This window comes from Capra hircus, chromosome 24 (assembly GCF_001704415.2).
Source record: "Capra hircus breed San Clemente chromosome 24, ASM170441v1, whole genome shotgun sequence".
NCBI classification, from domain to species: Eukaryota; Metazoa; Chordata; class Mammalia; order Artiodactyla; family Bovidae; genus Capra; species Capra hircus.
This window is the reverse complement of record NC_030831.1, coordinates 3,423,679-3,448,776: the sequence shown is the minus strand read 5'-3', so window position 1 is coordinate 3,448,776 and position 25,098 is coordinate 3,423,679. Positions and strand designations below refer to the sequence as shown.

Genomic DNA, 25,098 nt, shown 5'->3' with positions numbered 1-25,098 from the left:
GGTGATGGTGGTGGTGGTGGTGATGGTGATGGTGGTGGTGATGGTGGGATGATGGTGGGATGATGGTGATGGTGATGGTGGTGGTGGTGGTGATGGTGATGGTGGTGGTGATGGTGGGATGATGGTGGGATGATGGTGATGATTGTGATGATGGTGGTGATGATGGTGGTGGTGGTGGTGGTGATGGTGGGATGATTGTGATGATGGTGGTGATGATGGTGATGATTGTGATGATGGTGGTGATGATGGTGGTGGTGATGGTGGTGATGGTGGTGGTGATGGTGGGATGATGATGAAGGTAGTAGTGGTGATGATGGTGATGATGGTGGTGGTACTGATGGTGATGATGGTGGTGGTGATGGTGGTGATGGTGGTGATGGTGGGATGATGATGAAGGTAGTAGTGGTGATGATGGTGATGATGGTGGTGGTACTGATGGTGATGATGGTGGTGGTGATGGTGGTGGTGGTGGTGGTGATGGTGATGATGGTGGTGGTGATGGTGGTGGTGGTGGTGGTGATGATGATGGTGGTGATGGTGATGATGGTGATGGTGGGATGATGGTGATGATAGTGGTGATGGTGATGGTGGTGGTGGTGGTGATGGTGGGATGATGGTGATGATGGTGGTGGTGGTGATGGTGATGGTGGTGATGGTGATGGTGGTGATGGTGGGATGATGGTGATGATGGTGGTGGTGGTGATGGTGGTGGTGGTGGTGGTGGTGATGGTGGGATGATGGTGATGGTGGTGGTGGTGGTGATGGTGATGGTGGTGATGGTGGTGATGGTGGTGATGGTGGGATGATGGTGGGATGATGGTGATGATGGTGATGATGGTGGTGATGGTGGTGGTGGTGATGGTGGGATGATGCTGAAGGTAGTAGTGGTGATGATGGTGATGATGGTGGGATGAAGGTGGTGAGGGTGGTGGTCCTGATGCTGATGTGGTAAGGGGATGATGACAGTGATGATGATGACAGTAACAGTGGTGATGGTGATGATGGTAGGGATGATGTTAGTGTCAGCTACTGTTTACTCACATATTCTTTATGTAATAGTTTTTAAAAATTTAAAACAATACATGCTTATTTTAAGTAATAAATGTATGTAAAGAAAGGAGCAATGTTCACAGTGCAGTGTGCTAAGTTGCTTCAGTCGTGTCTGACTCTTTGTGACCCCATGGACTGTAGCCCACCAGGCTCCTCTGTCCATGGGATTCTCCAGGCAAGAACACTGGAGTGGGTTGCCATGCCCTCCTCCAGGGAGTCTTCCTGCCCCAGGGATTGAACCCGCGTCTCTTGTATATCCTGTATTCACAATACAGATGGTTAAAGAAAGTTGTTACTCTCACCCTCACTGTAACTAGCGAGAACAGTCTGGCTCCATCTTCCTCGCCTTTGTCTTGCTCATATGTGTGTGTGGAAACATACGTACTATACGTGGGGTTTTCATTTTGTAAAAAACTGGAATTCTTTACTGAGTAGTTGATTTCTCACTTGGAAACCATCACAATCTTTGCTCCAGAGAAGCATCTCAGTCTCTCCTTTGGTTTTCAAGGTGTGGCCACCCGCGTTAGGTCAGCTCACACCTTCTGTGGCTATTCCAGGCATGTCTGGTTATGGGACACCACAAACGATGCCGCTGGATATAAATATGTGAACATATGTGTGCTTTCACTTCAAGGGCTATATCTCCCAATCGGGTATTGCGAGGTCAAAAAGCTTTTGTAGTTTTAGTTGCCAAGTTGCTTTCCAGGAAGGTGTCACCATTGCCCACTTACTGAGCACATAAGATGTCCTAGGCTTGGCATGAACTCCTTATTCTCCTGACTTTGAGCCTCACGCCCTCTCTGCTTTGTTGACAGTGACCAGCTCATCCATTCAGGCCAAGTCCTGTGTGCGGACGGGTGGAGGCCCGGAGGAGGGCAGACAGAGGCTCCTCCAGGGCCCCAGCCCAGCTTCTCAGCCTGCTGCTTTTCCTGCCCCCTTGGTCCTTGGTCATTAGGGCATGGATTCATTTTACCAGCCAACATTGTTTCTCTCTTCTTAGGCAAGATGAGAATTCCACCTGCTTCTGCATTTGCCCAACCTGCGGCTCTAGCAGAGCACTGGCAACACTTTGTCCTGTATTCAGGGGAGCGGAGGGCGTCCAGAGGGTGTCCTTCTCACACCCGTCCTTTGAGTTCCATGCAGACAAAGCCCGTCTGTCATCTTGTGCCCCTGCAGAGAGTCACCTGGTGCCGAGTCGCTGAAACTCAGTAAGTGGCTTTGGAAAACGCAAGAGAGTGTCGCCAGACCGTGTGTGCTTGTTTGTGGACGAGGTCCTCGTTTTTCCTTCTGTTTTCTCTGATGCGCGGCTATGCGTCACATTCAGCCTGCCTGTCCTTAGCTCTGGAGACACAGGCCAGCTGCCAAGCCCGTTTGTACGCGTTTGTAGAGGAAGCCGTGCCTAGGGACTGACGGTGCCCGGTCTCTTCCCCGGGGGATCCTGTGGGTGCTGGTGGACTTTGCCTCTGTGGTTCCATCCCTGGACGCTGACCTGAAATAGTCCCTGTTCATTGAATGCCCAGGCGTCAGACACCAACATACAGCTATCAAATGTGCGCGTGCCCAGGGAAGCCTTACTTCCCCAGTTTAAAGGGACGCGTGGCAGGCTGACTTCAGAGGACCTCTACTTTCATACTTACCACCCCTACATCACCTCTGATGTCCAGGGAAGATGGACTAAAATCTCTCAACTGACTAAAAGCATGGTCCTTTCTCCCAGCTGCCAGTTCTCAGTTTGGGTCCCGCCCCCCATGACTTCACTGCTCAGCCAGCCTTGGAGGGAAGAAGGCATCTTGCCGGGATTCCTGAGCTCGCTGACTTGCCAAGGTGATGGAAACTACAACCCAGCTTGATCCTTTGGGGGCAGGAAAGAGGGCGAGGACTGCGTCGTACAGAAGAGGACATCCAGTGACAAGCCCCATATCTCCGGGGTTCCGTCCTCTCTGAATCCACGTCCACGTGTGCTGCATGTGGCCCCGCCTTGGCTCTGTGGACGCCGGTCACTGTGGTGGGACCTGGTGGGTGACTCACACACTGGCTCCAAAGGCACCCCCAGAAGTGACCCAGCATCACTGCTGCTCACGTTTCCTTGGCCACATCCTGTCCCATGGAGGCAGAGAAGAGCAGGTCAGAGTGTGCTCGGAAGAGATGAACCTGAATTTTTGTCGACACCCCTGCCGTGGGGGCCACATAGGTAGATGATGGGAGAAAAAAAAGAGAGAGAGAGAAAGGGCAGCATATTCTAGGACATAAATAAAACTCTCTCTCGTAAGAGATTCGCTAACCGATTCTGCCAAAAGAGAAGTCCCCAAAATGCTGTGATAAATGGCGACATCACTGTAACCAATTTACGGTGATTCCTTTGAAGGACAACAGTCATCTTTCTGCAGAAAGATGTTCTGTGAAGAACGCTGGAGCACTTGTCAGCCCACATGGGCATCCTTAATACATGGCCTGACCCGTGCACCCATTACCATAAACTCAACCACAGACAGACACCCGGAGGCGGGGCCGCCTGAGCTGCAGCCCAAAGGGAGAGCAGACTCTGCCTGCAGCAGAACGCGTGCCCCTGACTTCCCAGAAAGCCGGGGCTTGGTTTTCTCCAAGGCTTCTGGTTCTTTCTGTCCCTGCTGGAAGCATAACTTCTCATTTCAGAGTCACATAGTGTATCCGCTCCTTAAATATGACTGATAGGAGGAAATCTCAGCGCCCCTCTAGCTGTTTGCCCTGTTTTCACGCTGTGGGGTCTCTGGCTGAAATGAAAAGTCTTGATTTGGGGGATTTGAAATCAAATAGGAGTTTTGATGTGAGAGAGCATGTTCATTTCCACATAGGATAATTTTACAGATCGACTTAATAATAATGTGTAATAAACAAGCAAATAAATGGCTACAGCTTCCATGGGGCTTGGCCATCATTCAAGCCCAGCCCTCGGTGCCTTTGGTATCGAGATGGAAGAGCTGCGGTGGTTGGCTTATGGTCTTCACAGGAGCGGTGGGAGTGGCTTGTTCCTCTGTGACTCCAGGGTGGGGGAGAGGCTGATGGTTCCGAGGCGATGGTGGCCTTTCTGATCCCATTGAGAGATGCCAAACTGTGTCCCCAAGTCTTTTGTTCTTTGGAGAAAACTTACACTGAAATAAGAGAGCAATAAAACCAGCTTGCTTGATTTCTCAGAGTGTTCATTTGGTCCCTGAAAGTTTACCAGATGATTCTGGTCACCATCTACCCCAGGAAACAGTTTTTCCTTTTGTTAAAAAAAAAAAAAAAAAGAGGAAGAATTGATGGAATAAGGTAAGTCCATTTGTTGCATGAGATCGAGTAGTCTTGGAAACAGTAATACACACTTTTTAGATGTTTTAAAAGAAGTGCATGTACTTATTTATTTCTGGCTGAGTCAGGTCTTGGCTGTGGTGCACAGCCTCAGTAGTTGTGGCCCCGCAGCCTGTGGGATCTTAGTTCCCAGCCAGGGACTGAACTCATGACCCCTGCTGTGGATGCATAAAGTCTTCACCACTGGAGCACCAGGGATGTCCAGAAATATGCCCTTCTGTATCCTTTCTCTTACCCATCCAGTAAGTATTCACCGAGCGCCTGCTGTATGCCCAGCAGTGCTGTGGGAGGTCTGCAGACTCTGGCCTCCATAGACGGCTTCTAGGCTTATGGTGTAAACGGTGACCGTCCTTTTGCCTCTTGCCTAGACCGTCTGATTTGTCCTTTTGAACCTGAGAACGCCACATTTATTCTCTTTAAAATACATTGAATCAAGCCTACCTCCTGGCCTCCAGCCCCATGTGCCCCACCCCGACGCCCCAACCTGTGCTTGTGACCCACTTCTTGGCACCCTCCCCGCTCTTCTCTGCCCTTGGGAATCCTTTCTGACTTTCCAGGGCAGCTCAACTGTGTCCCCCGGGGAAACCCTTCTGCCCCACCTCCTTCTGGGAGGGATGCTCTCCCATCACACATGCCGGGGTGTCTGTATGACTAGTCCCGCACGTCCCATCCGGAGGCCCATTTCCTTGTTCATTGACTGTCCCTGCATAGTGGTTCTGGATTTTCCAAGAGACTCCACTGACATTTTCCGGTTGGCATGGATTGTAAGGGTCCTTGGCTGCAGCCCTGCCTTTTTCACAGGTGAGGAAACAAAGGCTTAGTGTGGCCCTGGCCCTCGTTCAGGTTTCCCCGGCCAGACCTGCAGTGGAACGAAGACCAGCGTCCAGATTCCTGATGTCAGCCCAGGGCTTTCTATGTGACATCACTCGCCCTTGCAGCGAAGCTGTGTGTGCAAGAAACCTGCGAGCCGTTCAGTATGCAGGCTCATTACATATTTGCGTATCTGTATTACTCGTGGTTATATCTTTTTGTGAAAAAATAGAGAGCATGGAATTCATTTGTCAGGAATGTAATCTATCAAACCAGCATTACATCCGTGTCAAAACCAGGTTCGTCTTTTATCACTCTGAGTTACAGTGCCTTTCTGAGGACAGGAAACTCCTATAAGTGCGGGGTCTACTGCCACCGTGCTTGTAATCTCCAATCTCCTTTCTTCTTTCTTAACCTTTAAGAGAGATACACCTTTTTGTTTTGTTAAATATCAGTATAATTAAATTATCAATAATCAATATATTTTCTGACACCATGTTGCATATTTTTCAAGTCTTGTTTCTTGAGGGCAAATGTTAGCATCCCGAATGCCTGCTACAATTAAATAAACTTAAATGAAGAAGGGCATGGCAACCCACTCCAGTGTTCTTGCCTGAAAAGTCCCATGAACAGAGGAACCTGGCAGCTTGCAGTTCATGAGATCGCAAAGAGTCAGACACAACTGAAGTGACTTAGTAGCAAATAGGTATTTATGAGTTAAAAACTTGGTTTGTTGCAGTTACGGTGCCAAGAGACAGTCACTGTATATAGTACATCTATGTTTCTTGTTTGCTTCTTGGCAATTAAACCATAGAGAGTTTTTTTGGTTTTGTTTTTGTTGTTCCTCGTGGTGTTTGTAGCAACATTCATGCAGATACAATAATTCAGTGTGAAGGAAAATCAGTGTTTTCCTGAGCTGGTTTGCATATGCATGTCAGATCTAGCTATACCATTTTTATGCTATTGAGGAAAACAGAGTGACCTTTTTACCAAGTTTTTGATTCTGGAGGATGCTGTGTTTTGACTGTGGAGGGGAGGGGGCTGTAGAAGAAAGGTGAAGAAGCAATTGCTGATTTATACCATGATGCTAGCCACAGTCAGGAGCCTAAGATGCTTTTCAGCTATAATTGTATCTTTGCTCAAGGCTACTGTAGTTATACTCCATTAAATCCCGCTGTCAGTCATCTCCAGAGTTGCAAGGAGCCCAGGCTGAAACTGACCACCGAATAGTCCCAGCTCGCCTTTGTGTTTCTTCTCTTGTTTCAAAGCGTAGTGTGGTCGTGGACATGGAGATGCTTCATCACAAGATTACATAGTAACACTCATTTATGGGATCGTGGTAGAGTAATCAGAAATACGTCATAAAACGTGTCTAGCTAGCTGTCCTCTTAAAGGCCCTGCCTTTCATCACGATTATTTTCCAAAAAGAAATAAAAGACAAAATGTCATCCAGTAAATATGTTGGTGAATAACATCTATCTGAAATGGGTAGTTTTCCTTCAACAGGAATAGTAAAGTACGCCACGGAAGCATTCGACTGGCTTCTGTCAAAGTAATTATCCTGCAGTTATCTGTGCCATCCTGTTAGCTTTTGCACGTGGGGATGGGATGTTGTGCTTTTGTGGTCTTCAACTCCAACCTTCGAGTTCTCCCAGGAACGATTATACTGATGGATTTTCTTCTTCTTAAAGTCTAGGAAAAAGAACAGGGAAGGGCTGTTTAAAAGGAACTGTGCTCTGACGCATAGCTAGTGGGTAAATCCTTTGGAGACCCAGTTGGCTGCCTGTACTGTGAGCACGAGGTCCTTCTGTCAGCGTCTCCGCACTCATCAGGACCACAGTACCTGGTCCAAGCCCAAGGTCAGCCAGTGTGACTAAGGAAGGAACTCCAAAAATGCTGGGTATTGGAAATAAATGGGGATAGCCGCATCAGGACATGCATCCTTAAATCTCTGTTACAAAATGTCATTCCTAAACTTCCATCTCAAGTCAGGTTTTTTTTTTTTTTTTTTTTAAGTTGAGGGGCAGACATTTACAGTCACAGACTCTTTGCTGCTGCTTTGCTAAGTCGCGTCAGTCGTGTCCGACTCTGTGCGACCCCATAGACGGCAGCCCACCAGGCTCCCCCGTCCCTGGGATTCTCCAGGCAAGAACACTGGAGCGGGTTGCCGTTTCCTTCTCCAATGCACGAAAGTGAAAAGTGAAAGTGAAGTTGCTCAGTCGTCTCCAACTCTTTGCCACCCCATGGACTGTAGTCCACTAGGGTCCTTCATCCATGGGATTCTCCAGGCAAGAGTACTGGAGTGGGGTGCCATCGCCTTCTTTGACAAACTCTTTAGGCATCTTTGATTCAAAGATACTTTTCAAAGACGTGCCCTACACAGCAGAGTACATGTGTGCTTCCTATTTCTTCTTATTTTTTGGAAAGACTGTCCCTAAAAGAAGGATCTCTTTTTTGGGGGGGTATTTATTTAAATCACAGCAGAGTACATGTCTGCTTCCTATTTCTTCTTCTTTCTTTTCTTAATTTTTGGAGTGTCCCTAAAAGAAGGGTTTTTTTGGGGGGGAATGGATGTTTATTTAAATGAGTGCATTCTATGTGCTCCTGTTTTAAAGCATTTTTAGTTTAACAGCGATTTTCCATGCAGAATATCATCTCACTTGTCCAAATCTTGGCTCATGGAGGAGAAATGTCCTGGGCAGAAGCCTGCTTTGACCTCTGCATTCCTCTCCAGGTGACATCTGTGATTTTAAGGCAGGATCTTTTTTTTTTTTTTTTTTAAATGAGAAATTTATCTCTCAGTGAGATTATTTTCTTTGCAATTCACCACCAAGGTAAGTCCTTTTGACTCATCACGCGTGTGTACTTGACTAAGTAGCAACACTCTAAGAAAAGTAAACTCCGTGCTTTTCTGCTGCCATATTTGATTTGAGCTATGCTCTGACGGTTGTTTGAAGCTAACATGAAATGCAGCGCCTGCCTGATCCATTTTAGCAGCCCATTATCATAATTTCACTGTCGTATGGCCACTGACTTAATGTACTTACAAATGACAGAGAAAGTGTGTTACATGACCTTAGGGTTTTCAAAAATTAAATGACGTCGTAAGTCGTATTTCAAAGAATAGCTAAGGAGAACGGTTTTCTTTCCTGCATAAAGTGTCACTACGCACAGCAACAGGATATTGTATTTCTTTTTTATTACACAAAAATGTGAAGCTTTTAAACTCCTAGATTCCCCACATAAAATTTAATATTGGGGTAGGGAATGAGATATCCAGTGGATAAATCTGCTTCTCCCCCACCTCATCCCCTCTCATCTCGAGAAGAAATGCCTTCAAAACTTAGAAATGCAGAAATACTTTGAAATTCTTATTTGATGATGAATCTAGTATTTTTTTCCTTACACAAAGCCCACGAGTTCCCACCTCAAGGGCAGTAAAGTACTTATATTTACTGACGCATGCTTTGCTAGGATGCTTAAACATAGGTCACTTTTTCCTTCTGTGTTTAGGAATCAGTTTTGGTTTCAAGAGTGTTCTTTTGAAGGAACTGAGTCTTCCAGTCTGGGGTGAAGTGGGATCTGGAGGAAACTCTTCATGGACGCGAGTGACATTGGTGTCTCATCAGCACACAGAGCTCTGTGACGCCCTGAACTCACGTGGCCGAGTCCCCCAACCACAGGAGGGGTTACGGGGAGGGTGATGGAGCACCAGGCTGTGACATGCACCCCATGCGTGGGCCGTGGGCAGACCAGGACAGACCATGGGCCAGTCTAGGGTAGGGCCTTGCACAGAGCGTGGACGCAATCAGCTCACTTGCCTGCTTAGGGTCCTCTCTGGAAGGAAGGAGCGGCGGTGGTGGTTTAGGTGCTAAGTTGTGCCTGATTCTTTGCGGTCCCATGGACTGTAGCCCGCCAGGCTCCTCTGCCCATGGCATTTCCCAGGCAAGAATACTGGAGTGGGTTGCCATGTCCTTCTTCAGGGTTTCTTCCCGACCCAGGGATTGAATCTGTGTCTCCAGCATTGCTGGAAAATTCTTTACCAGTGAGCCACCTGGGAAGCCAAGGAAGGAATACTGTGGCTCAAACCATAGCTCACTGAAGGAGCCCTCGACTGGCAGAGCGACGGATTGATTTCTAGATCACAGAAAATAGTGGGCCTCCATACAACAGTTAGAGCTCAGAAGCCTTTTTCAATTAGATCCTGAAAAATAAACATGGGGCCCAGTGCAATAAGGAGGCAGCCTTATGGGAGATAGAGCGGCTTACCAACCTTGCCTGCAGTTCAGTGAACAAAAATCTAACTTGTATGTTGATTTCCACATGGTCGTTAGTGATAGTGGCTATTGGAAGTAAATGGTGATCAGGAGGCGCACTAGTGTGTCAGGAAACACGAGGCACAGGCTTAGATTCTGTGGCAGCCTAAGGATGTCCTTTGAAAGCCAAAAAGTGGGGCTGAAACAAAAGGTCTTACCTCCCTTCAGCTCCCACCTGCAAACCGTGAGGCTTGTGCATGAGTCAGAAAGGACAGGGATGACCTGGGGACCGCCTGCAGAGCACGTGGGCTGAGTCCACGAGGGGATTTGCTGCAAGTCTGTTTTGTGCAGTGTGGGACCTTGCAAATGTCCTGTTACACCCCGGCACTATTGACAGGAAGAGTGTTATTTAAAGTTACTAAAATTCAGTGCCACTTCTAAATTGGATTTGCACTCTTTTATGTACCAGAGTTAAATTGCAGGGGGGGAGGAAAGGTGTGGTTGCAATGTGTGCTTATGAACCACTTATCATAAAGATGTTTTCGGCCCAAAACAATTAGACCATTGGAAAAAACTTTCTGATGTAGCCCCAAAGTTTTTATTCCTGTCGTGGATTTAGTGGGCCTGAAAAAAATGCTTTCTTTTCTTGATTTCAGTGAAAGGTCATTGTGTGGCTCTAGTTTTCCTTAAACTGAATATACACCAAGGTTACAGATATATTCAAATATTTCCCCCACGGAGCAAACCTCATTTTCATGTTGTAGCTCTGCCCATAATCCTGCATGGGCTTGTCTGAAGCTGCCGTCTCCCAGTTTGAATAAGTGATGCCAGCAGAAAGCTCCCAGGCGGTGCCCGAGGTAAAGAACCTGCCTGCCAACGCAGGAGACACAAGAGACGCGGGTTCTAGCCCTGGGTGGGGAAGATCTCCTGGAGAAGGAGGTGGCAGCCCACCCCAGTATTCTTGCCTGGAGAATCCCATGGACAGAGGAGCCTGGAGGGCTCCAGTCCCTGGAGTCGCGCAGAGCCTGACACAACCGAAGCGATTTGGCACGCACACAACAGAAAACGCGAGCTCCCGCTGCACTGGGGACACATGGGTTGGTCAGGCACCTAGGAGACTCCATTGCATATGCTGGCTGCTGGGGTCAAGCTGCACGCTGACCCGGACTTAGGGCAGGGTGGCCTGGGAAGTTGCCCGGGGTGAGGCACAGGGTGGGGGCTGAGGGCTTCCAGGGCACCAGGGCAGGGCTCCTCAGTGGGTCCGGCGTCCTAACGAGAAGGAAGGAAACCTTGGGGGTGGCGCTGAAAGGTGCTCTCGCTCTCCCGCATCTTTGGTCTCCCCGTAGTAGAGACGCCACTCTGGGGGAAGCTCTGTTGCCAATGGTTCTCCCTCCTGAAAGGCAGGGAGAGCGTATTGTATGCGTATTCAGTCCTGGTACAGGCTGCAGTGGAAGGAAGCTGGGGAACATGCCACACCTGTGGAAATGCATACAGCAGGCATTCCGAGACCAACCACGCAGGGTTCTTCAGACGCAGGGCGGGCAGGACTCCACCTTCCCGCTGTCACTTCCGGATGAATCTCGGGGTCGAGCTTAGAACCCCTTCTCCCCTCCCCGCAGCCGCTTCCTTAAGGAGTCGTGGGTATGATGGGTTTATTAGGACCATAAATCGCCTCTCCTGTCAGTCAAACGCTCAGAAACAGCACGGCGTGATACTGGCCATCTCGGTGTTGGCATGTAAATCACTGCAGATTAAATTATTAGATAATTTGGAAACTTAACAGTTTGCATTTTGTACTTCCAATTGTTTTGCTGACTTGCACTTTTCTTGGCTGTCCAGCATTTTATTAACCGTCTTGGAGACATCTATCACCTCCTTCCTCTTCATTTTCCAATGGGCAAATTTTCCCAGGAAGGAGAGTCGCAATACTGATGTCTGCAGCCGCTGCTCCAAAAAGATTGCTGTATTTCCATTGACATGCAGTGCATTACCATAATTGGCTTTTCTACATGATAGGAGAGAGGAAATAATAATGTCATTTTATTTACAGCCAGAGTGTCGCTTTATGAGACTTCTCCAAGTTTCTGCCATGCTGTGTAGGTCAAATGACATCTTTTGATCAGTCCTGTCCAAAGACATCAAAGCCGAGTGGCATGTAATGGAGACCCAGTGCCAAACCAAATCTAGAAAAGAAATAAGACTGCCAGTTTCCCATTAAACAGCCTGCTAAACAGCACAGCTTCCCCGTGTCGGCTGCGAAACCACTCTGACCACCTAAATCAGGAGAGTGAGACGAGGCTGAATTGGACATTAGTGCTGCAAATGACTGTGGTGATTGCCAGGGCGCCCCTCCTCCCCCACCCCCCGAAATCAGCGAGCAAACCAAGCGAGTTACAGCGAGCACCATTCATTTCTCTCCTGCCACTTGCTGGTTTTCTGATCTGGTTTATTTAGGTTTGACATCAGGCAAATGGTGAAGCGGGATATCTCTGACAGATATTCTTGCTGATTTAACGGGAGGCACACCGCTCAGGGAAGATGGATCTGAGACAGGATTCCAGAGTGGTGACTTCTCCCTTTCCCGCCCCGATTTCTTCCCTTGATGATCTGTCTCCGTGGTAGGCACTTCCTGCTCACCGTCAAGTCAGGAAACCCCTTCAGAACTTTGGAGGAAGAAGTGTTTGACTGCCTTACATAGTGGGAGTGTGGTTTGGATGTTTAAACGGGCCTTGTATACCAGAGGCTGAAAAACGGAGTTATTTCTGCTTCCCAGGTGAGGGGGCCACGTGGACCCGGATACCGTGTGTGCGAACCAAGCAAAGCAGCACCCTTGGTGGGTTCCGCTGCATGGATGGGCTTTGGGTCATGCTTAGTGTTTCCTCTTCCCTTACTTCCTCCTTCTCACTGGTAGTTACTGAGCCTCATTTTCGTTCTAGGCACACAGAGAGCTGCCGAGAGCCCAGGTCCCCTAAGCTGCTCTCAGTACTCATGGCCCAGAGGCAGGACAGAGACCAGACCCGTGATCTTCTGTGCAGCTGGGGGTCCTGGAGGCCTGGCCAGCGGGCAGACGGAGCCCGTTCTGCAGTGGGGAGGCTGTGGCTGGGCAGAGAGGTGACTCAGCAGAGGAGCCTTGGAGGGGTCATGGTTAGAGACAGATCCTTTTATTTTTTTGTCCCCACTTTTTTCAATCATGGCAAAATGTACATAAAATCATCTAAACCATGTAAAAGTGTGCAATTAAATGGCATTAAGTCTATCCACATTGTTGTTCAGCCATCACCACCCCCATTTCCAGAACTTTTCAGCTTCTCAGATTGAAGCTCAGGCCCCATGAAGCACAATTTCCCACACGCCCCCGCTCACAGGTCCTGGTCACACATCCTGCTTTCTCTCTCTGCGACGACCAGCCAGTTAGCGTGGCTGGAAAGGGGTTCCAGGGGAGCCGTCCCGGAAGGCAGACCACAAGAAGATGGTCCTCTGTGGCTGCTCACAGCTGGTCCCTGGCCTTGATGTTCAGGCGGGGTTGTCCGAGGACGGTTTTGCTGACCTTGGTGTAGATAAAGACCTGCTGTTACAAGCAGCATATTCTAAAGACAGAATGCATCAAAGCTCATACCACTTGGAGTTGCTGGTAGAAGTGGGCCCTGTGCCATCCTCTGAGTGCATGTCAGGAGCCTGGCTCTGAGACAGACAACCCCCCCCCCCAACCCTGGCAAGTAGCTGCGGTCACCTGTGCTCAGGGGTGGCTCCCCCTGCCTCTTTGCCTCAGCATCCTCCTGTAGACGTGGAGAGCAGACACAGGCCTTCCCCGTACCATGCTGGCGAGAGGCTAACAGTTAATAAATGCAGGGCACTTAAGATAGTGTCTGGTCCAGAGAAAGGCTTCAATAAATATTACCTATTATTATTCAATGACATTTTAATCCGAAGCATAATGCCAGCTGGGCAGATATGCTGTGGGTATGAAATGTTTACCCAAGAACAAGTAAATTCTTTCTTTAAAAAATAACAGTATATTATCAGTCCTCTCAAATAAATTTCTAGTGTGCTGAAAAAAGGCATTCTCTCTCTCTCTCCCTCTCTCTCTCTGGGTGGATCATTATCCTAGAATATATTTCATTCCGACCTGAGGTTGGACTTCAGTGTTGTCATGGAGAAAACACTTCTGATCGCAGTGGGCCCCTTACCTTTCTACAGAGAATTTATTTACGCGAATATCCCTTTTTGCTTCCAGGCTGTGGCTTCAGAGCTTGGAGATCTGTTATCATCAAACGTCCTTGTTTCTGGGCTTTGTGGATCTTTTTTCCAGTCCACTCCCACGGGGTCGTTTAGATGGTCTTTAGTATGAGCTCTCTTTCTCCCTCTGCAGACTTTCTTTCAGAAATAGTGGTTTTTTTTTTTTTTCTCTTCGACAATTTAAACATGTCCAGCGTTTCTTCCCAAGCAGTTTCGTGAACAGAGCCAACACAGACAGAAGGGAAGAGAGAAACACAGAGACGAGGTAAGAGGTCGGAGTGGAGGCTCTGGGCCTCATCCCGCCGGTCTCGTGGAGAAAGGCTTCCCTGGTAGAACGGCTGGAATAGGATTCGTTTTGTTTCTGATGCTCCACCAATGAATCTTTTACTTGCAAACCTTTTCCTAGAAATCTTTGAGCGTCCAGGACTCCCACCCAAAGCCAGCGTTTCTAGAGATGTGGTCTTGGGGTTGACTTCGGGCACCCTGAGGAATCAAAAGACAAAACGTCTCTAGACTATCCAGGAGTTGCTGTTTCTGTGAGATTTCTATAAAGAGCAGGAAAGACGAGTATAAGGGCCCTGCGTCTCCTCTGATGACGTGGAGCATCGCCCCAACCCCTGCTGTGGATCTCGGCGGGGGCGGTGGGGGGAATAGCAGGAAGAGGGCGTGAGGCTGGAACCCAGACAGTGACACAAGCATCTCCGTCTCTGTAGCCAGGAGCATCCCCATCCCACTTAAGGATGTGAATGAGGAGTGAAACCCTTCCACCTGCTGAATTCACGTCTCTGGGTGCCCCAGGCATCCCGGCCTGCAGTCTGCCTGAGCCCCATCTCCAGGTGTTCAATAATGCAGCAGGATTTAGCTGCACCAAAGTGTCACCTGTCTAGGTGAGTCGTGCTGGTGTCTATCTGAAGTGACAGCCGTCTCTGAGTCCCGGCGTCGCTCCCCGACTCCTCTCTCATCATCCCACTTTGGGAAGGTAACGTTTTCGACAAGGTTATTCCCTGTTCCCTGGCTCGTTTCCTGCCCTTCCCCCATCCCCTCCTCACCCCTGAGCGCACCTGATCAAAGCATCATCGCTGACAAAGGTTTCCTCCTCCAAATTAAGTGAGCCCAACCAGCCCAGCAGACTTTACGAAGAAAGCAAGAGAAATGCTGAGCACCGAGTTAATGAATCTGGCAACAGGGAGGATGGTATGGGGCCCAGATAATACGGTCCAGCGAAGGTCATCCCTCCTTGCGCTTCCTGTAAGGAACACAGGGGAGCTGGCTGTGTGGAGCTCGGCTCACATCTGTCCTGCCGTGCCGTGGGCATCTGTATAAGTAATGGAAACAGGCTAAAGACTTCCATTCTGGTGTTGCCAGTGGGGATGGAAATGAACACGGCAGTGAAATCACCTCGGCAGAGCTGAGTGGGGAGGGGCCTCGACTAGTGCGTCCACACTCCCTTTGGAAATGAACATGTCAGTGAAATCACCTCGGAAGAGCTGAGCGGGGAGGGGCCTCGACTCGTGTGTCCACACTCCCTTTGGTGGCGGGAGCCCTAAGGAGAGTGCTGGGATGTATAGTTCATCAGAGGAAGAGAAAGAGCAAGTCAGTCTCAGAGATTAGAGTCGCAGCAGGATTGCCAGTGCAGGGCCCCGTGCCCGCCCGGGGAGACCTCTGCTAATGACATGCTCTTTTCATTCCAAGGTGGGGTGGGGGCGGTGAGGAGGGGCAGGCTGCCGCAAGGGTTATCTGCAAGTTCAAGGTGGTCTTAGGATGGCTCTGAGAACCCTGTCTTGAAAACTTAGAGGGAAGGAGGAGAACCTGCCTTGTCTTTATTTCCCTGTAATTATAATGGAGCCACTTTTAGAACGCGGGAGTTGGTGATGGACGGGGAGGCCCAGCGTGCAGCAGTCCATGGGGTCGCAAAGTGCTGGACATGACTGAGCAACTGAACTGAACTCACGCTGCCTGAAAAGTCCTTGTCCGTGTGAGCAAGAGCCATTTTATTTGAATTGCAAAAGTGATGTTTAACCTTCTTTCAAAGCTGGAACGGGATTCGGCGTCCCTGGGTAGCCACCCTGCTTCTAGAAAAATCAGGTCTCCTAGTGAGAGGAACACCCTGTATGCCACTCTGCTGTGACGTCCTTGTAAATTCGAGTATGTTAACGTGGGTTATTCCACGTGTTTCCCTACTAAAATGCTGTATTCGTACTTTGTATTTTCCAGTATCACTATCTTTCTTCCGATGCTATTAACTTAAAATCCAAGCGAGTTAAAAATGGAAACATTTCGTTTTCTAGCCTGTTATGCTACAGGCCGGTATCCGAATGATTCCAAGTACCTGAATTTGGGGGCATGGCAGAAGCTGAGCATCTTTGATGGAAAGAACCCATCATCTCTCCGTTTTCATCAGGATGTGTGTCCCCAGTAGGGACAGGTGTGGATGAGCACCGGTTGCCTTGTGTGGGTGGGTATTTCTAGTAACCAGGCTGGTGTCTGCAGGGTTGAGAAGGAGAGACTTCAAGCTGACTTTAAGGAAGGAAGTCGTGATGGGGAAAGGCTTTCTTCTGTTGTTGCTTCTGCTCTTTCAGCGAGGCGCCCACACTTATATTCATCTTTCCCAGAAACAATGATCGCGAGCGGGCAGAGTTCTGGAGAATTCATCTCCCGGGGAACAGAAAGAAGGACTCACAGGAAAACACCCTTGGATTGTGCGTAATTGGGGTGCAGATTGAGACCAGGTTTGTGGGGGGATTGCAGACCTAATTGCTCAGAGCCAAGGTTACTCAGACTCAGGGGAATTTGAAACTTTGCTACACTTAAACGTGAAAAAGCAAAGACAGCTGTCACTTCTCTCCGTTCTTCAAATGCCTGTTGACTATCAGAGCAAATCTTGTCTTCTTTAAAGAAACAAAGATGTTCTAAAAACATGTTGGCCTGTGATTTGAGAAATAGGATCTAGATCTCATTTGCTGACGGCGTGCGCCTCGTGGTATAATTGCCATGTGAGAGGAACATATTCTTCCAGACAATATGTGTGTGTTTACACTGTCAACCATCAGGGCACACGTTGGTGGTGTCAGATTCAGGGACGGTCTACGCCGCCTTCTGTCCACTCGCATCAGAAGACGTGGGGCTTTATCTGGCTAGGGATGGCAGCGCATCTTTAGGGACACACTGGCATCCAGAAGGCACCTTTTACGGCAAAAAATACTAGCAAGAGTTAATTTATTTTTAACAAGTGAAGTCTAGCCATAAGAACAGTTGTCTCATTCCCATTTAGGGGGTGGTGGGGAGGTCTTTGTATTTTTTATTCCCTCCCACCTGCACACACCCGTTCGCCCACGTGGAGGCTGGCGGCTTCCCGCTTGGTGTGTGCTCCTCCCGTCGGCCTCTGCATGTCGTCTGGCGTGTGGCAGGACCCACCGCGTGTGTTCACCGCGTCACGCTCCACGCCGCGTGCTGGGCTCGGGAGGGCTGGGGGCGGTGGCGGCGGCGGGGGGGAGTGATGGCAAAGCTGTTTTGACACAAAAAGAAGTAGCAGAGATGATGACTTGAAGTCTTTGTTTTATTTGATGGGAGGAATGTCATTTCTTTCTGTAAGTGGTTGTAGAAGAAGAATTTTATGCTGCAGTTACCGTTTCTACGCTTATTCATTCATCAGATTTCCTCAGGGTGGGGGTGGGTGAGGGCAGAGGGGAGCTGAGGGTTCTAGCAGAGAAAATGCAGCCGCGTCGGGTTGATTCTGTTTTCTGTGATTCAGTAGCTGCTCACATCCAAATCTTTTAAGGCTAAACAGCTGTATTCATTCACCTCGCGACATATATTGCTCTGTTCCGTCGCTAGAAAGAAAAAATGTCTACAAATATTTTAATGTATTTTGTATATTTGTATCCATGTGAATTTTTAGAAAATTGTAGCTCGTGATGAAAACAAAGTATCACAACCAATAATTACTCTGTCCAAGCCTGGATGTTTCTGTATGTCTTTCTCAGTCTCTCTGTCTCTGTGTAGGCAAAATTTTCAAAAAAGCATCTAGGAGAGCAACTAGGATAATTTACATAATAGTAAGAATAGACCCAATTATTATGATGCATGTTTGCATGCTAAGTCATGCCTGACTCGTTGAGGCTCCATGGACTGTAGCCCGCCAGGCTCCTCTGTCCATGGGATTCTCCAGGCAAGAACACTGGAGTGGGTTGCCATGCCCTCTTCCAGGGGATCTTCCCGACCCAGGGATCAAACTTGCGTCTCCTGCGGCTCCTGCATTGCAGGCAGATTCTTCACCGCTGAGCCACTGGGGAAACCCAATTATGATAAGAGAATGATACTTTCTGATATGATAGTGTGGATGTAACTGATTCAGACACCATTATTGTTATTAAGGGGATTTCAAGAAAGTCAGGTGCACCTGACCTTGTGTTAAGCGCCCAGCCAAGTGCAGCAGTAATTATGTAGGGCAGGCTTGTTCTCCATCTATCACTTTGGTACATAATTTATATCAACCGTAATGTAAAGACAAAAATTCTCCTAACGTCGTGTTAACAGTAGGTGTGTCACTGAGACCTGCAGGGGTATACCCGGCACTGCTCACACCCACACCCCAGTCCACAGAGACCTGATGTTTCCTGTCTTTTTCTGTGTGTTTATGAGAATAAGCTGCTGGATGTGAATGTGGAGATATGTGTCTGAGACGTAAGTCCTGCGTGGGGTTCGGAATATGACGAGTTACATTTCTTTATTCTTGTTTAAGCCACTTGAAGAGCTGTTTCATGCCCAAGTCTCCTCTCCAGATTTCTGAATGTCCTCCATCAGGGTGAATCTTACTCTCTCTGATGAAAGTCTTTTCTCATTTCAGGTGGTAGAAAATCTAGGTCAGGACCTGGTTTCAGACCTACTTGGCTAATGCTGGGTTTGCAGACCCAGACTTATCAGACTGTCCTAATGTGGTCTTTATCCCACCCCAAAAGGAGAGGCAGTAACTGAAAACGTCGATTTCCCCTTGCTTGCCACTGGTAGTGCATGTCTTAGAGATGGCTGGCTTTTCAGCGTGGATCAAGAAGACGTTTGCCTTGTCTATTAACACACCGTCTGTTAGTAGTGAAATAGCTGTTTTGCTTTCCTGGGTTCATACAGGAGTTATTTATCTTTTGTTCTTCATTTCATTTCGACTTCTCTTTAATTTTTCAAGATTCTCATAATTTTTTTTTCTTTTCTTTTTCCTTCTGCTACTGCTAAGTCACTTCAGACGTGTCCGACTCTGTGCAACCCCATAGATGGCAGCCCACCAGGCTCCTCTGTCCCTGGGATTCTCCAGGCAACAACACTGGAGTGGGTTGCCATTTCCTTCTCCAATGCATGAAAGTGAAAAGGGAAAGTGAAGTCACTTAGTCGTGTCCGACTATTAGCGACCCCATGGACTGTAGCCCACCAGGCTCCTCCGTCCATGGGATTTTCCAGGCAAGAGGACCGGAGTGGGGTGCCATTGCCTTCTCCCTTTTCCTCCTAACACTGCTGAAAATCAGAGAAGGTTTTCAGTCTTTTTAACTGAGACTTAAGCTCTGATTTGTGCTTTGTCACTTGCTGAGTGACTTCGTTGTAACTGCAGCAAAGTCCAGACATGAGAGTCATATCTGATGTGTTTGCTGGGAGGGGCGCTCTGAAATGAGGTTGTTTGTTTCCCACTTACCTTGAATTCCGGGCCAGGGAGAAAGGGGACGTGTTATACTTATTTTAAGGGAGTTACCTGTGGATTTCTAATTAGAATTGGGTAAAACCCATAGGCCATTTTATTTGCAGACTCCACAGTTCTAAAGCAGGGCCTCTGTCCGGTTTTACGCAAAGAAATCCTCGTTATCAGTCAGGTGGTTTAGCAAACCCGCACACGAGCCACTGGAGCCAGACCCCTAAAATTGGCCAAAGTGACAGAAAAAGTCTCACTTCTTCCACATCAGAGTGAAAACGGCCTTTCAGATTTGCTTGACAGATTGTCAACCTTCCCGCGAAAAAATCAGAACTGAGGTTCGTAAATTAACATCCATCCCACTTGTATTTAATGTTCTTTCAGAGAAGCAAGGAATGGGTTCTGACTCCTTATCTGCTTTCTCTGCATTTTCTATTTCCCAGTGTCTTCTGACCTTCGTCAGAACCAGCTGCTGTCTTTGTAACACAGGTGAAGTTCCTTCAGAAGTGCTCAGTGATAAATTTGGAAGAAAAGTGTGTTCTGTGAGATTTTACAATGACTTGAAGCTGTGCGTTTATCACGGAGGTGTGCGTAAGCCCCTTTTGTGAATTGGCCCCTTGGAGTAGATCTATTTTGGTATAACGGCCATCTGTCCATGGACATCACGTTTGCCAGTCTGAAACCTAGTTTGATGTAGATAAACATGTAATTTGGTCTGACTGTATAGTTTCACCAGGTGGCAATACAATAGCCGTGTTCGGTCTTTGCTGTGAGCCGGAGCCCAAGCAGAGAGCCAAGGCCTGGGTTTCACAGTTGCCACTTTTGAATTTCCCTTTCCCTCGTTCACAGCCAGCTCTCAATTATGTGTGCTAATGAGGAAAAGAGAGCTTGGGTAAACAAAGTTCCCCAACCCCATTCTGGTCATGTATTCCCCCGCCTGCCCCCTCGGGCCTGGGGAAGAGCCAAACCAGGAGCTTCTCTGTGTGTGCACCCCCTCTGGGCTCCCGCCTTCCTCTGGGCAGCTGTGGTCAGGAAGTCTGCAGGAGGGCAGTGGAGAGCACTTCCCGAATAATCCGCTGTCCAAACCTCACGCCTACACAGCAACAGAGGCCAGCCACAGGTTGCTTTCCCTGGGACGAGAAGATGCCCGTCGTGGGCACTTCCTGGCTCCTCTTAAGGGTCCGATCGCAGGGCTGGATGAGCTCAGAGTGGAGCTTGGTGATGAGGGCGCTGTGTCTAACGTTCCTACACATCCTTCCTGCAGCCCCAGCGCTGGGGAGACAGGCCCCGAGGACGGAATCTGTGAGTGGAGCGTGTGGGTCAGTCTGTCCCTTCCGTGAGTCTGTCCTCAGATGATGATGGGGGTCTGTCCTTCAACCCGGAGCTACGATGGTGGCCCCGCAGCCTGGACCCGACGGGCGCGGGCAGGTGAACGCCACCCCCAGCCCCTGTGCGCTTGGGGTCGCTCTTGGACTTGCTGGGTGGGACAGATATGGGGGGGTGTGATTGTGGCCCCTTCCTCCCTGATGCCAACATGACAGGAACAAAGGACTGGGTCCCGCCTGCTACTGAAGCCCTGTAGCCTTGCCTCCAGACACCCTGGGGTCCAGCCTGCAGACCTGCACAACCCTGTCCACCTGCCCCAGGCCCAGATTCTCTAGCGAAACCCATTTGTTTCTGGATCCTTCTGAGGCTCCTGGTTCAAGCCCAGTTTTGGAAGGTGGGGGCGGTTGTTGGGGGGTGGGTGGAGAGAGAGGCTTAGGCACTGCTTTCAAAGAATCCCTTGAAACCCTTGGCATCTGTGGGCAGCTCATCGTCTGTGTGTTCATGTGACCACAAGCACCATGGGGTAGGGTGACACTGACTGGAGCTTGGTCCGAGGACCCCTGGAAAGGGTGGTGTGCGAAGGGGGGGAGGTGAGGGCTGCTTGGGGAGGCGCGTGCACTTCTTTCCAAAGCTGATGCTCCCAGGCGCGTGCCTCCAGGGAGGAGCCGGTCAGAAGGGTGTCCAGTGTGAGGACCTAGGACCGACGCTCCCCGCCCCCAGCTGCCCCCGGGTCTGTATTTCCTTGTGACCCTTGTAAATTAGAGTTGAAAAGTTAATTGATAATACATGGTAGAACAGGGAAATAGCCAAAAATAAGAGCTTATCGGGATAAATACAGTGGAGGAGTGTGTGATAAGGTAGGAATTCTGGGAGTCTAGAAATGGACAGGGACCACGTTGGCGGAAGATGGAGTGATGGAGCCTTGTGGCCACTGGGCTTGGGGACTGAGGGCCTCTGGAGAGGCCCGGCCAGCTCCTCGCCTGTCAGTGGGACCCGCGGCCCCCTCCCTGGGGGCGGCTGGGTGGAGACCCCCCCCGGGGGCGGTGAGGAAGCAGGAGTCGGGCGGGAAGGAGACGGGCAGCAGATGCGGGGGCAGACTCTCAGCCCCACCCCGCCCCGAGATCCTGCTGCAGGAACCCCGATACCACGTGCACCCCTCCGTCATGCTCCCCGCTTCTTGCCTTTTACCAGGAAAAAACACAAAAGTTACAATGAACAAAGCCCTTCCCACATTCCCGCCCCTAGGCTGGGCCTTGCCCCTCTCTGGCTCCCTAATTCCCAGGGTCTGGCTAGGGGCTATTTCCAGCTATTTTATTCCAGAAATGGTGTGAAGTGGCTAATTCATGTGTGTTGAATTGAAAACACTGAAGATTTTGAAAACAGAGCTATTTACTAAGAGCCACTTCAAACCCATATATTCATTATTTAGAAAAAAAAACTAATATTTTCTAAGAGGATTTTTCCATTGTGCTGTGAATAGGTTTGTCTTCTGCTTTTTCCATTTAATGAATCTCTCCTTGTCATTAAAACAAAGTTTTCAATGTTGCCTCATAGGTATAAGCAAAACATCACCCACTAGATATTTCTCTCCTCTTACTCTTTTTTCGTTGGGATTCTCTCATTCATAACAGCATGAAGGGCAAATAAGAAGTGTCCTAAATACTGATACAAAATTAGAAAGTGGAAGTGTGTGTCGCTTAGTCATGTCTGACTCTTTGTGAACCCATGGACCATAGCCTGCCAGGCTCCTCTGTCCATGGGATTTCCCAGGGAAGAGTACTGGAGCGGGTAGACCTTCCCTTCTCCAGGGGATCTTCTCAACCCAGGGATTGAACCTGGGTCTCCCGCATTGCAGGCAGATTCTTTACCACTGAGCTACTAGGGATACAGAATTACTTGGGGTCACTACTTCATTCACAAGCGTTTACTCCAAGTGTTTTCGGCACTGAGATGCTAACACAACAAAGGATAGTAACTGGGTCCTGAGATGGTGAGTGGAGGGGCCTCGGGCTGGGAATCAGGTGGCCCGCCTCTGAGTCCTGAGCCCCTCATCTCTCTGTCTCCTGTGTGACGTGGGGGGAGTCGGTCAACTTCTTGAGACTCCATTTCGTCATCTGTAAAATGGGCTTATCAGGGACACTGCCTTGTAGGGTTGTGAGGCTTAAAATGAGGTGAAGAAATGAAAATGCCCAGCCCGGGAGGTGGGCAGGGGTGCCCAGCAGTTTTAATTAAACGAGCAAGTTCACAGTTTGATGATGAGGACAGACAGGTAAACATCTCTTAATTCCACAGGGAATGAATTCCAGGAGGGGATTAAGCAGCCTCACGAAAGAGGTGACATCGGAGCTTCCCATTGAGGAGGAGCGTCGTCCCCAGGCAGAGAAGCAGAGGTTGGGGCGTGGTGCCCCTGGGACCGGGGTGCTCAGGGGCTGGCACATGGTGGAGGGAGGGATTTGCGTCCCCTGTGCTGCTGCTGGGCTTGTAACAAAGATCTTAGCTCAAGGGTCACGGAGGAAGAGCGTGGCCGGACAAGAGGGAAGAGGCCAGCTGGGAGGCTGCTGCAATGTCTGGTGATGGGCCTGGGGGGGTCCACATTCGGGCAGAGGCCACGTCGGGGACAGGGCTGGAGGACAGAAGGCGCTGAGGATAACTTGCTTTTCTGATGGGGACAGCTTGGGTGGGGTGGTTCAGTAACCACTGAGCTAGGAGACTCCTAACTCAGGAGGAGGAAGTGAGCTTGTATTGGGGCAGCCCCTCTAGGTCTGAAGGGGCAGGGGGAGCCATGTGTCTGTCTGTAGTTGACTGGGGGTGCCCGTGGGACACCCACATTTGATAGGTCGGGTCATAGCAGCTGGAGCTCCTTCTGTGTGCCCAACGCCACCTGGGCTCAGACAGCACTCAGGAGGGCTTCATGGAGCCCAGCCTCCCCTGATGGGGCGGGGGAACCCGAGGGCCCCTCCGGAGGGGCTTCACACTGCCATGGATCTGGTGGTCATGGGCGTGCCCTGGAGGAGTCAGGGAAGAAGTCAAGGTCTGTCGGAAAAAGGCCGCAGAGGGGCCCGGCAGGGGGACAGGCAGGGTGGATGCAGGAAGCTGCGCCCTGATCCTGGAGAGCACAGTCAGCTCCCAGGAGTGTGACTGAGCCAGGGAGTGGTGGGGACTGTATCCCCACGGGGCGTCAGGGAGCTGGGCGTGCTCAGCCCAATGGGGGATGCTGGCGGGCCCCAGGCTGTGCCCCAAGTCCCCTAGAGCTCCCCCACTCTGCTTGTGTCTCCCCTGGGAGATGAGCCCCAGAAGGCAGGCGTGTTAGGCGTCGCCCACCTCTCCACCCCCTGGAAAATGGGGGACCAGTGTCCAAGGACAGAATGGCAGAAACTAGTGCCCCATAGAAGGCCAGGGTATGCTTTCTGTGGTTCCAGCAGTGACTGTCACCCTGGGGCTGGAGAGGGCAGAGTGAGAGGCGTTTGAGCTCAACCTGGGGCTCCTGGGTGCAGATGGGTCAGTATCGGGGGTGGGGAGGACAGGCCGGGACGTGCCTTACTCTGAGGACACCCGCTCTGCTGGGATGTGGACATGCATGACCGGTGGGTGCTGAACACCCTGGAGGTAGAGGGAGCCCCCGTCTATTTCCAGAGGAAGAGGAAAGCGGTCTGCTCACTCCTCACGCCCGACGGCGCCTGCTGCGGGCGGGTGATGGAGCCTGTGGCCGTCCTTTGAGGGGGCAGCAGCCTGCAGGCGGTGCAGCGCTGGGCAGGGTGCCAGCACAGCGCTGGGCTCCCCGGCTGAGCCAGACGTGTCCGGTCAAAGGCTTCCCTTCAGTCAGTTGCTGGTGTGGATCTTCTTTTCATGAAAGTGGACCATCTGGGTCTAGTGGGCGGCCTCCCCACTAGGTGACCACCTTCTAGATGACTCCAGAATGTGGCACAGAGGGTACACTGTGGGGGGTGGCTGGAAGTCCGGCCAAAACCCTGGGAACCCGGTGCCTCTGTCTTCAGAGGGCTCTGCCCAGGATGCCTGAGGCCTCAAGTGTCCCTGTCGGAATCCTCAGAGCTGGGCCTGGTGTCCAGGCCAGGGCCAGGGGGCCTGCAGGCGGTGGGTGTGACTGGAGCTTCGGTCTTCTGGCTGAGGACTCCAGCCGTGGGCACTTGGGACCCTGGACTGTCCTAAACCTTTAGTGGTCATGGGGAAAGGAGAAAGCGGTCAAGTTCACGGTCAGTTTCCAGGGGGGCTACAGCCTCAGGCAGGCCGCTGTGCAGGTGTGGACGCCTGTGTGACCCTGTGGGCTCGCGCTGTCGATTATTTTTCACGCTCTCAGAGCAGGACCCACGGGCTGTGGTTCCCTGAGCCATTAGTGGACCGAGGCAGGACTGCCGTCATCTGGGAAGCAGCTGCGGATGTGCCTGCCTGGTCACGCTGCCGCCC

General features: G+C 50.2%; 1 protein-coding gene and 1 long non-coding RNA gene across 2 annotated transcripts in view; both read left to right on the top strand.

Moving 5' to 3' along the window:
- The window catches only part of TSHZ1 (teashirt zinc finger homeobox 1), an 82,435-nt gene that overhangs the window by 50,333 nt on the left and 7,004 nt on the right, over positions 1-25,098 (top strand). The gene's annotated exons all lie outside the window — the stretch shown is intronic.
- LOC108633794 lies at positions 1,250-4,216 on the top strand. Its single transcript, XR_001917169.1, has 2 exons — positions 1,250-2,258; positions 2,768-4,216. It is a non-coding gene; the product is annotated as an uncharacterized LOC108633794 (long non-coding RNA).